This window comes from Paramormyrops kingsleyae, chromosome 17 (assembly GCF_048594095.1).
Source record: "Paramormyrops kingsleyae isolate MSU_618 chromosome 17, PKINGS_0.4, whole genome shotgun sequence".
Classification (NCBI taxonomy): domain Eukaryota; kingdom Metazoa; phylum Chordata; class Actinopteri; order Osteoglossiformes; family Mormyridae; genus Paramormyrops; species Paramormyrops kingsleyae.
Window position 1 is genome coordinate 557,089 of NC_132813.1, and position 13,055 is coordinate 570,143.

The window sequence follows — 13,055 nt, forward strand, 5'->3', positions numbered from 1 at the left end:
AACAATAACTGTATTAATGGCCTGTGAAAGTAAATTGGAGTTTGATTTATCGCCAGCTCTTGCTGTTTTACAAGGTACCACTAACCCAGATGGTCAGGTAATTATTTCCTTTTTGGTAATAAAAAAGAAGTAAAATCATCCCCGGGCGGATATTGGATGGTGGCAGTACAGAGTGCGGAGTGATCCCGCAGTCTGATTCTAACCCCTAAACGAGCCCTGGGGTACAGGCTATATGAGTTTTGCTTCTATTTGCTGAAAGTCAATAAATCAGCAACATGGCTGCAATTATAGTTCCAGGTCAAGGGTAGTGCAGCAAGATGCTTTTGAGGAAAAACACGATGAAGTAATCCGTTCATCTAGGGGCAATGGCTAGAAAGGGGGCTAATGACCAGGTCAGGTGACCAAAAGTGACAGCCCTCCAACCCAGCTAATTAACTTAAAGGGCCTACAAGGTAATAACCCAGGAATAGGATCTATTTGTTCACCAAGAAAATATTTCATAAGTATACTTAGTTAGCTCTTACTTAAATAAATCCCCATAAGAAATTCACATATATTCCAGATGATGAATAGATTTTCTTTGTGTAGGTAAACAGGGTTGTCCCAAACACCCCCAATCAGTATTTCAGCTCAGTTAAATTATTTTTCCATGAAGCGGCGTTATGATTTACAGTTGGACAGCAATAGACTGCTGTGCCTTCGGCGTCACTATAATATTTATTCAAACCTATTTTCATTTTTATTCGGATGCAATGGTAAGAAATGTGCCATGTCACCAGTGACTGAAGACAATCAGCAGCTCAGCATGATTCCTTGTCAAATGTGACACAGCGTCATATAGGAATCTGGGATTGTTTTTGTTATTTTCTCTCAGCCTGGGGAGGTATGTGGTCTCGGGCCTAGACAGGGCATGTCTGTATGTTAGAACACTTTCTTTCCACCTAATCTGGAACACCACTAGCTTAGCGATGCACCACTTACATTCCTGCTCACATGTGGCTTGCTTAAGCTCCGGCGTTTGGTCTGTATACCAAGGTGTGTGTTATTTGTCTCTAAATCAGTTTCATATAAAATGAGTAAAGTAGGGCTTAGGAGCTGACAATGTCGTACTCTTTGTCTGAATCTCAAATGTGGACAAATGGACAGATGTTACTCTGGTAAGTCCTTGAAGGCAGAGGAGGCACGGACCGAGCCACTTCAGCAATCCCCCGGGGGTGGATTTTTTTTTTTTTTTTTACAGAGAATGCAGGTCCCCATCACTGGCATAATGAGATGGCCTGAATGGAGGCTCAGAGCCCTAAAGGGAAGCAGCACATCCAGGCTTTGCCTGGTCCGAGCCGGTGTGTCGCTGACGTGGCCGCTCAGCCCGAGCCGGCGTGTCGCTGACGTGGCCGCTCAGCCCGAGCCGCTGTGTCGCTGATTTGGCCGCTCAGCCCGAGCCGGCGTGTCGCTGATTTGGCCGCTCAGCCCGAGCCGCTGTGTCGCTGATTTGGCCGCTCAGCCCGAGCCGCTGTGTCGCTGATTTTGCCGCTCAGCCCGAGCCGCTGCGTCGCTGATTTGGCCGCTCAGCCCGAGCCGGCGTGTCGCTGACGTGGCCGCTCAGCCCGAGCCGGCGTGTCGCAGACGTGGCCGCTCAGCCCGAGCCACTGTGTCGCTGATTTTGCCGCTCAGCCCGAGCCGGCGTGTCGCTGACGTGGCCGCTCAGCCCGAGCCGGCGTGTCGCTGACGTGGCCGCTCAGCCCGAGCCGGCGTGTCGCTGACGTGGCCGCTCAGCCCGAGCCGGCGTGTCGCTGATGCATCGCTCAAGGACGGGCCCTCACAGCTTCAGGCCAGAAGCACACTGAGCCCGACCTTCTTCCGGGCAAACACTAATCTGGGAAAGCCCTCAGCGGGGGCTGCCCTGGCCTCAGCACAGCCTGCGCTGCATGACGCACGGCCTTCTGGGAAAGCCCTCAGCGGGGGCTGCCCTGGCCTCAGCACGGCCTGCGCTGCATGACGCACGGCCTTCTGGGAAAGCCCTCAGCGGGGGCTGCCCTGGCCTCAGCATGGCCTGCGCTGCATGACGCACGGCCTTCTGGGAATTTTGTGCAGTGATCCCAAAACTACATTTATAAAAAGTGGACTTGCCACACTGGAAAGGATGAACAGCGAGTGGGAATTTTTTCTGTTTTTGTTGTAATCACGTTACCAAGGAGACACAGCCCATGTCCTCGCATCTTAAATGAAGCTGAATGTCGATGGGGCACTTTATGGAAAAAACTCACACTAGGCTAAGATGTTGGGGGTACAAATGACAAAATGCACAAACACAGACCAGCACACCTTTGGCACACCTTCAGCCCCCGTCCCCTACAGGTCATCCACAGGCGGCCGAAACACGGCTCACAGAGCGGCTTCAGGAAAAAGCAGACTTCTGAAGGTGGCCCTCAAACATCCAGAGGAGCTATCACCAGCATGAGGAAGCTGTGCACGTCCATCGCGGCGGGCTGGAACATTCCTAACAGTCCCCTTGTAATAAGCAACTTCGTTCCCTTCCAGCTTTTGGAACAACCTCAGCCACAACAAGACAGAGAAACAAGTCATTTTGGGCTGTATTAGCGGGAAATCAGGCTGCGCCATACAGTTACCTCTCTGAGGGCATCTTAAACACATACTTCACTAACTCACAGTCTTGTTAACACGCCAAAACTCCCCGCTGAACTTGAGTGTTTACTGGTGTTAAGGCCAAGTCATTAAGCAGGTCATTAGGCAACATCTAATTACTGAAAAATAGTAAATCTGAGGATCTGCATGGGGGGGTAATGTAAAGGGGGGCATTTCCAATCTGGATTAGAGTCAAACCTCAATGGAGGTTAACAAGAGCAGAATACAGATTACCCATCATCCTACAGAAAGGATGGGGCTGCCTGGGTGTGCAGGATGACCCCAAAGTCAGAAGCACTCTGCATGCACTTAGACACCTTTGTCTTCCTCATCATCCCTGAGTCCGCACGTCGGTGACCGGCAAAGATGACACACCTCCAGATTCCCAGCTCTGCTTCAGCTAGAAGAATATTGTGGATTATACACTCATTTAGTATACTAAGGTGATGAAGAGATTGGCTAATTCCATGATAGGTTTTATTTTCAGACATATTCAAAAACTTAAAGACCAGTGTCTTTGCTTGTGAATATTGCTGTGTTAATGCTTAAACTCGAAATAATAAATAAATGTGGAGATTCAAAAAAAAGAATCTGTAATAACTATCCGCTAGGCTATTAAGAGTGATTGCCTCACACGGGGCTGTTCTTAATCTGTTTTTCCTTTAAGTCGGGTAAACAAAGGTCATAGCAACTGGCACTGTTTGACAAGGGAAACTGGAGTCACAGAGAGCTCTTGTGCCGCGGGATTTCCTCTGGCTCCTGGGTCGCGGAACAAGCCACTGGCTTCCAAAAGCTGCCAAGAACAGACCAAACAGGCAAAAAAACGGCTTCGGTGCATTACGGAGAACTGCAGGGAAATTGCATGGGAGGTCTTGGCAACTTTCCGTCACACGATCCCAAAGGGGGCCTATTTTTGCCCTCTCCCTCCCCCTCCCCCTCCTATAGAAGCTTTGTTTCTCAGAGCGGCTCTGTCCGCCTCAGAGCCTCCCCCCCCCACCATGCCGTCTCAGGATGAAATGCTTTTGGAAAAGCGTGCAAGCGGCCGGTGGGTCCCAGCCCCTCTTGAAAGCATCAAAAGGACTCCCATAAATAGGTGCAGGCCATTCAGTCCTTTCACCACATCATCAGAATAAGTCACACGTGGAGTGTCAGGCTACTTCATACATATTTATGTTAGTATTTCACTGGAAAAAGGAGCCGCATGTCAGAGGGAGTCTGAAGACTTTAAAACAGTTTCAGGATATCAAGCTACACAAACAATTAATTTTTTAATGAAATAACACGATAATAATATTGTTGCAAAGGTTTTGCTATGGTGATAAATGGGGTTATAAAGCTCTACACACTTATTTGGTATAAATATGAAGATGAAAGAGTGAGTATGTCATTCAGACCCTAATAGGAGCATGTAGATTTCATGCACACATGCACAGGCATGTTATTAACACACAACACGTTATAACATGAGCACATTGACAGACGTTTTGTCTATAACTGACGCCAATGGCCATTGTGCCAGTGGGCATTAATAAGCAGTTACTTACTAAAATGTAAGGTGAGAGCGCGGAGGCGGGGGGGGGGGGGGGGGGGTCAAATTTTACTGTTCCCTTTACATTTTGATAGGCTGTAAGGAGCCGACTTCACCTTTCAAAGGGATTACGGGCCCCCGCCTGAACATTAAATAGGCATCCCTAAGAGGCCTTCCAATCTATTTGTGCTCTGGGACACAAGCATAAGTGCACAAGCCCCCCTGCTCCTGTGGGGCCTCCTGGGGGGGGGGGGGGGGCGCGGTGGTGACGTCTTCCTTTTGCTAGTTCATTGGCGCATTATATTCCCAAAACCTCATTGTGGGGACCACCTCAGCGTTCAAAGGCCAACCGTGACCAGAGCCGCATCTCAGCCTGGGGAGGCCCGAGCCAGTACAATGCCGCCTCCCTGCCCCCTGAGCCCCCAAAGCACTCTGAATAGGTGGCCTCTGCCTCTGCCCACCCCTCAGCCCCCCAGCCCCCCACCTGCTGCCATTGCAACGGAAAGCCACCTTCAATCCTTTTAACCTTTCTCAAAGGCAGCAGACTCATTTTCACCTGTGACCATCAGCGCATGTGCAGGATGGAGGGCAGCGAACCAAAGAGAGGGGTGTAGGGTTAGGGTTAGGGTTAGGGTTAGGGTTAGTGCTTGGGGGGAAACCAGGACACTTAGGGTGTGTGCGTGTCAGTAGCTAGGATGGTCAAAGTGCTGGGCAGTGCGTGTACGTGTGAGTAGCTGGGATGGTCAACGTGCTGGGCAGTGCGTGTACGTGTGAGTAGCTGGGATGGTCAACGTGCTGGGCAGTGCATGTACGTGTGAGTAGCTGGGATGGTCAACGTGCTGGGCAGTGCATGTGCGTGTGAGTAGCTGGGATGTTCAACGTGCTGGGCAGTGCGTGTACGTGTGAGTAGCTGGGATGGTCAACGTGCTGGGCAGTGCGTGTACGTGTGAGTAGCTGGGATGGTCAACGTGCTGGGCAGTGCGTGTACGTGTGAGTAGCTGGGATGGTCAACGTGCTGGGCAGTGCGTGTACGTGTGAGTAGCTGGGATGGTCAACGTGCTGGGCAGTGCGTGTGCGTGTGAGTAGCTGGGATGTTCAACGTGCTGGGCAGTGCGTGTACGTGTGAGTAGCTGGGATGGTCAACGTACTGGGCAGTGTGTGTACGTTTGAGTAGCTGGGATGGTCAACGTGCTGGGCAGTGTGTGTACGTGTGAGTAGCTAGGATGGTCAACGTGCTGGGCAGTGTGTGTACGTGTGAGTAGCTGGGATGGTCAACGTGTTGGGCAGTGCGTGTACGTGTGAGTAGCTGGAATGGTCAACGTGCTGGGCAGTGCGTGTACGTGTGAGTAGCTGGGATGGTCAACATGCTGGGCAGTGACTTTCCTGCACTTTGTGCCTGGCTCATTATTTGACCCAGTCTGGTACCTGTGCCGCATTATGAAATTTTATATTAGAAGTACATTTTCACAAAACTAGGAAAGAATATTAATTTTCTGGGCAGTCACTCAAAAAAGAGAACAATCCCTTGGAAAAGCGGGACAGGTGGCAGCCCAAACTACAGGCCCCAGCTACAGGACCAAACTACAAGAACCAGCTACAGGCTCCATCTACAGGCCCAAACTACAGGACCTAGCTACAGGCTCCAACTATAGGTCCAAACTACATGCCCAGCTATAGGCCCCAGCTATAGGCCCAAACTACAGGCTCACCAACAGGCCCAAAGTACAGGCCCCAGCTACAGACCCAAGTGCAGACCCAAACTGTAGGCCCCAGCTACAGGCTCCAGCTATAGGTCCAAACTACACGCGCAGCTACAGGCCCAAACTACAGACCCAGCTACACGCCTCAGCTACAGGACCCAGCTACAGGCTCCAACTATAGGTCCAAACTACATGCCCAGCTATAGGCCCCAGCTATAGGCCCGAACTACAGGCTTACCGACAGGCCCAAAGTACAGGCCCCAGCTACAGGCTCAAACTACAGACCCAGCTACAGGCCTCAGCTACAGGACCCAGCTACAGGACCCAGCTACAGGCTCCAACTATAGGTCCAAACTACATGCCCAGCTATAGGCCCCAGCTACAGGCCCAAACTACATGCGCAGCTACATGCTCAAACTACAGACCCAGCTACAGGCCTCAGCTACAGGACCCAACTACAGGCTCCAGCTATAGGTAAAAACTACATGCCCAGCTGTAGGCCCCAGCTACAGGCCCATACTACAGGCTCACTGACAGGCCCCAACTACAGGCCCCAACTACAGGATCACCAACAGACCCCAGCTACAGGCCCAAAGTACAGGCCCCAACTACAGGTCCCAGATACAGGCACAAACTATAGGCACTAGCTACAGGAGCAGGAAAAACAATAAGAACAGTACTAACAGTATCAAATTCACACATTTATTAGTATGCAATATCTGTCCAAAATGGATGCTCACAAGGTCTACAGGGTTCAAAGACGGAACGGAAACTGCATTTCGTCCAGCTGGCGCCCGTGTCAGTGAATCCCCATCCTCAGAGCTGTGACTAAGTCAGGAGTCAAAAACTTCCAGCTTCCAGCCTTCGGAGAATCAGTAAATCTCCTAATATGATGTGACGGCCTGCCTCTTCACAACATGCACTACAGGCCTCTCGGTTAAGTGCCCTTGTGGTGTCCTGCAGGTTTCCGGGCTCCCAAGATAGTCTGCTCTGTCTTTTTATGTAAGTATTGACGGATGACAATAGTCGAGCAAAGGAGTCTTTGAAATGCAGTTAAATTACAAAATGTAAAAAAAAAACAAATCCTGAAAGATCAATGGATTACAGCTGTTTGCAGGAACAGTCAAGAAACTAATCTGTGTAACTGTTGCACTTAGTTCCCCCTTTAGGCATCTAATAAATCTGTTGTAACGCCACTTTTGTTCAGTCATCAGGATCAATGGTGTGCTGGCAGAGTAGAAAATCTGCAGTTTCCTAGATTGATTATATTCATACACGACTTTGGTCTAACAAGCTATTCACAACTCACAGGTTGTGTCATTATCATTTTGGAAGATAAAGAAACATTGATTTAACTCATTAATTTAACTAATAACTAAGCTAAAAATGTAACTAATTGGTGCTCTTCACTGACACATGCTGGCAGAAGACATTATATTTATTATAGATGCATCAGTCACACCTTCCATGGCTTCTGATGTTTGCCATGCTGAGCAGCCTGCTCTGAATTCATGGGAAAACTCAGGCCTGTCAGCATCTGTTCCCAATTGACAGTGCCGCCTCAAAAGTGTCTCATACACTGATGAATGCATTTGCCTCAAGTCATTACTAAAGCATAATCAGTTTAGCTATGAGAAGGTGGGCCTGCACAAATTGCCCTATGTCACTGAGACCACTTCTGCTGAAGTGTAGTGATCCCTTGGAAGGCTAATTTGAATAGTGCTTTAATCACTTTTATGACAAACACACATCTGTATACTTAAGAATGACCAATCAAATACAATCCTCAAGGACACTTTGGTTTGGTACAGATTGGTCAAGCGGGAGTCTCTCCTGTGATACAGTCAAACTGAATTAACAACATTCACACAACAATTATTCTCAGCCAGAGTCAGACCGGCCAGATAGCACATCACATCTATCTTGTCACAGGACCACATTTATATTGGGTGCAATTGTTAGCATTCCAATCCTTACAGGTCAACATTACAATGAAACATTACATAGGAAAATTATACAAGAAAAAATATCTCAGAGAGATGACAGACCATCCTGCTTATTATAATTCTGCCCACTTTTGCCCCACAGCTGAAATTCACGTGCAGGACAAGCAACAAGAAGGTTGTACTGATGACCAACTACCCCATTGTATCATAACAGTGTCTGGGTCCAACAGAACAACAAAATAGTTCAATCCAGTAATGCTTCCAAGGAAGAGGATTAGCCAGTGCAATCCAGATGAGTGTTTATGTTAATAAAAATAACAGTTTATGTATTTTCTTTTCTAATAAAGTTCACATTTCCTGACACATCGAAAAAAGGGGGTGTGGGCAAAGGTGGAGGGGCCAGAATGAATGTATGAGTATTTACGTATTTATTAAGTTATTTTGGATGAATGTTGTACAGAAGAGGCACTTCAATTTTGTTGTTTTATGACAATGACAATAAAGTATCTATCTATCTACCTACCTACCTACCTACCTACATGGGACAGTGTTGTCTCTCTGTTTCTCCACAATGATCATACTTCAGTGACCACAGATGTTTACATTAAAGATTAAAGGAAACTTTGTACAAAATATCGCTGTTTAAAGCAGAAATGCAGCCATTATATGTTTATTATTTGATGTTTACATTCGTTTTTACAAAAGGACCATTTGCTTGACATATGAAATAAAAGCCATAATGCTGCTATCTTAAGTTAATCCAAGGGGCTCACTGGACAGCTGCCTGGAAATAGGACAGAAATGTAACCACTAATCATCTATCATTATCACCAAGTGGAACCTGAGAAGGAAAAGCTATCAGCCATGCAAAGCAAACAGCCAAATCTGTCTGGAAACCCCACACGAAAAATCTAAAAGCTGATTAACGGCTTGCCTGACAGATCACTAATGGTGTTTGAACGCTGTACCTACTGCCATAACAGGCACAAGAATAATCCAGAACATTCAAATATCACTGCATCTGTTGAGTGCCCTAACCTGAAGTACTCATCCCTGGCTCGTGCCCGTAGGCTCCAGACCTCCTGCCACCCTGAACAGAATAAGCGGTTACAGAAAATGGATGGAAGACAAAACTTATATTTGGGAGGGAGGTTTTTGGCCACCAAGTCTAATCACACTGGTTTATTCTCAGAGAAACTACCCCGTCATTGTCAGCTCATGATGTTGTGATCTTAGCCTGGTATTTCCATGACCCTCCGCAGGACCAAAGGTTACACCGGGTGTCTCCGTACAGGAGGACAGTCACTTCTCTTTGTTGCATAAGGAATTTCATCCTTTTTCATCTGGCACTTTGTGCTTTTGCTTACACACTTAACTATGCTGCTTGAATAGCAGGGAAACAAAAGCTCATGTCATGGAAAAGACCAAATAGGCAGAACTTTGAAGTTCACCATCCAGTAATTTGTAGAAAAAGTGCCCTATTTAGGTGAAAAATGACAATGTAGACGTTCAGTCTGGAAGTTCTTGGTTTCCCTTTAAACAGTTTCTGTATTGAGAAACACTGCCCAAAGCCAAGCAGAATTATTCATGGAAACTGTCGAGGTACATTATCCCTCCCCATGCCCTCATTTAAAAAAAAGGTAATGAGGATGCAATTAATGATTTTCCAGTGTTGAAGCTCAATGAAGTTACCATGGTGATGATGTATAAGGGCAAGTTCACATATAAAGCTGGAAAAACGCCACTTTGGTAAGCCTTTGAGTAACTGTAATTAAAACAGCATGCTGAGGAATTTCTTTGAAATAGGTTTGCCGAATAATCAATGTCCTCTTCCCCTTCCTGTGACTTTGTGCCCCCCCAGCTGATGAGAACCAAGAGGACACGTCACACACCACATGTGAGTGCGTGGGAGGAGTGGAACCAGCACTCAGTATTCTGGGTAAACAAACTCATGCTAACACTTTCCCAAAAAGGGGGAAATCCCAGGAAGAGGCATCCCCAGGGAATTCTGACCATTCTGTCTGCTGTATTTTCTTACATTTACCAAGAAGGGGCATGCAGTCATAACAAACAAAATTATGACATTGTAAGCTTCCACTCAACACCCTGCAAATAAAGTTCTATTATCCATCATCTGACTGCTGATTCTGGTGACGCATGCTAAGCGGCCTGGAGCCCATCGCAAGCAATACAGGGCACATACTCACACTCTGAGAGACATTTAGAGAAGCCACGTCTTTGGAGAGCAGGAGGAGACCCACATGAGCTGGGGAGAACATGCAAACCCCACACACGCGGAGCAATGGTGGGAAGCGAACCGCCAGCCCTACAGGCGTGAGCCACAGTGCTGCCCCATAAGTCACATTAGTGTGTTCATTTAACAGCAGAACATATATTATGATGAATTTTTAACAAGCTGTGGACAGCTGCATTATCCACCACTTGTTAACAAATGGAAGGCTGTGTGTGAGAGATGGTTCCCCGCTGCCCTGTTACCCTCCACTATAACATTCCCCAGCTACATTCATTTTTTCCAGCCTTAAGTTTTGCCACGTCTTAGTTTCACAAGGGTCGTTGGCTCTTCTTCTTGTACTGGGTATAATTCAATATTTGCCAGTTTTTCTTACTTCAGTTATTATTTTTATCTATCACAGGCATGTTGGAACAACAGAAAATGGCAACAACAGACAGGCAGGAAAGAACCACTCAAACAATAACATTGGCAAAAATATCATAGAAATGAGGCCTATGTTCTATCACCTGTAAAAATGAGGCCTATGTTCTATCACCTGTAAAAATGAGGCCTATGTTCTGTCACCTGTAAAAATGAGGCCTATGTTCTGTCACCTGTAAAAATGAGGCCTATGTTCTGTCACCTGTAAAAATGAGGCCTATGTTCTGTCACCTGTAAAAATGAGGCCTATGTTCTGTCACCTGTAAAAATGAGGCCTATGTTCTGTCACCTGTAAAAATTCAGCGCATCCTCAGCCCTGGGAAGCCAGTCAGGCAACAACAGCCAATATGCTTGGAGAAAAGACTGAAGTATTAATCCAAACAGCCAATTAGAATCCTTCCGGCAGTTGGCCGATATCCTTAGCTGGCAGAAGACCTGACCCTGTTAGCTGAGTTTCCTTCTTGTTCGGCTAGGAATGCAGTCATTCCCTGAATAAAAGGCCTTTCAGCCTTTCCAGGCCATTTTTAAACAAAGCAAAGACATCTCGTTTTATGCCCAATAAACTCCGGAGGCAGAGCTTTGAATTACACGGCCATAATTACCCCAGCTAAGCATGTGGCCGCCTCACGGACCACGCTCAGTATGTACAAAATTAAACAACAAAATAAGCCAGGAAATGTGCACTTGGGGAACGAGAAACTGCAAACTTGAGTCTAACTTGAATGAGAATTGCAGAAGTAACAGGTTCGAGTTAACTTATCATTGCATCTACCTTCCCATACAAATTTGCAGTACAATTTAGGCTTCTGCCTGCAGGGCGAATCATCAAACAAGAATTTTTGTTTTTCCTAAATTAGCAGTGGGGGAAAAATACATTTTAGCTAAACAATATGGAAGCCAAAGGGAAATAATCAAAAAAGCAAAATATACATTGCCTTTGATATTTTTGGACACAGCAGGCATACCTTGGGGGTAGGATACAACTGGCACATATCAATATACTATTATTGTAGTTGTTGTAAACAGGAAAGAAGCAAGCCAGATTTTTTTGGATTTTTTGAACTTGTACACCCAGACACCCCACCTTACAGTACCTCACTCAGACACCCCCGGACAAATGCAACACGTATAAACACCAGAACACACACAACACACATAAACACCAGCAGACACATGCAACACGCATGAACAACAGAAAACATACACGGCACGCATAAACACCAGAAGATACACGCAACACACATAAACACCAGAAGACATACACAACACGGATAAACACCAGCAGACACATGCAACACGCATGAACAACAGAAAACATACACAGCACGCATAAACACCAGAAGATACACGCAACATCTGCCGGCCCCTGGAGGATGGGCTCTCCCTTTGGGTCTGGTTCCTCCCAAGGTTTCTTCCTCTTAGGGAGTTTTTCCTTGCCACCATTGCCTTTGGCTTACTCACTGGGGGGTCCTTATGAGGCAGAAATGTAAAGCGCATTGAGACAATGTAATGTTGTGATAATGCGCTATATAAATAAAATTGAATTGAATTGAACACACATAAACACCAGAAGATACACGCAACACACATAAACACCAGAAGATACACGCAACACACATAAACACCAGAAGATACACGCAACACACAAAAACACCAGAAGATACACGCAACACACATAAACACCAGAAGATACACAACACACATAAACACCAGAAGAAACACGCAACACACATAAACACCAGAAGATACACGCAACACACATAAACACCAGAAGATACACGCAACACACATAAACACCAGAAGATACACGCAACACACATAAACACCAGAAGATACACGCAACACACATAAACACCAGAAGATACACGCAACACACATAAACACCAGAAGATACACGCAACATACATAAACACCAGAAGATACATGCAACACACATAAACACCAGAAGATACACAACACACATAAACACCAGAAGAAACACGCAACACACATAAACACCAGAAGATACACGCAACACACATAAACACCAGAAGATACACGCAACACACATAAACACCAGAAAATACACGCAACATACATAAACACCAGAAGATACATGCAACACACATAAACACCAGAAGATACACAACACACATAAACACCAGAAGAAACACGCAACACACATAAACACCAGAAGATACACGCAACACACATAAACACCAGAAGATACACGCAACACACATAAACACCAGAAGATACATGCAACACACATAAACACCAAAAGATACACGCAACATACATAAACACCAGAAGATACACGCAACACACATAAACACCAGAAGATACATGCAACACACATAAACACCAGAAGATGCACGCAACACACATAAACACCAGAAGATACATGCAACACACATAAACACCACAAGCTATACACAACACGTACAAACACCGGAAGAAAACATTGTATTTAGCAAACGAGCCACATTTCTCCCCTTACAGCCAGTTAAATCATGAGCTCAGTGTGTCCCTGAAGCAGCCTATGGCGCTGCTCTGCCTCTGGGGCACATTCCTACATCCAAAGA

The 13,055-nt window shown here is 46.3% G+C and overlaps 1 protein-coding gene across 2 annotated transcripts in view; it reads right to left on the minus strand.

Annotated features, from left to right (window-relative positions):
• The window catches only part of LOC111833943 (A disintegrin and metalloproteinase with thrombospondin motifs 8-like), a 63,462-nt gene that overhangs the window by 27,825 nt on the left and 22,582 nt on the right, over positions 1-13,055 (minus strand). The window lies entirely within an intron of this gene.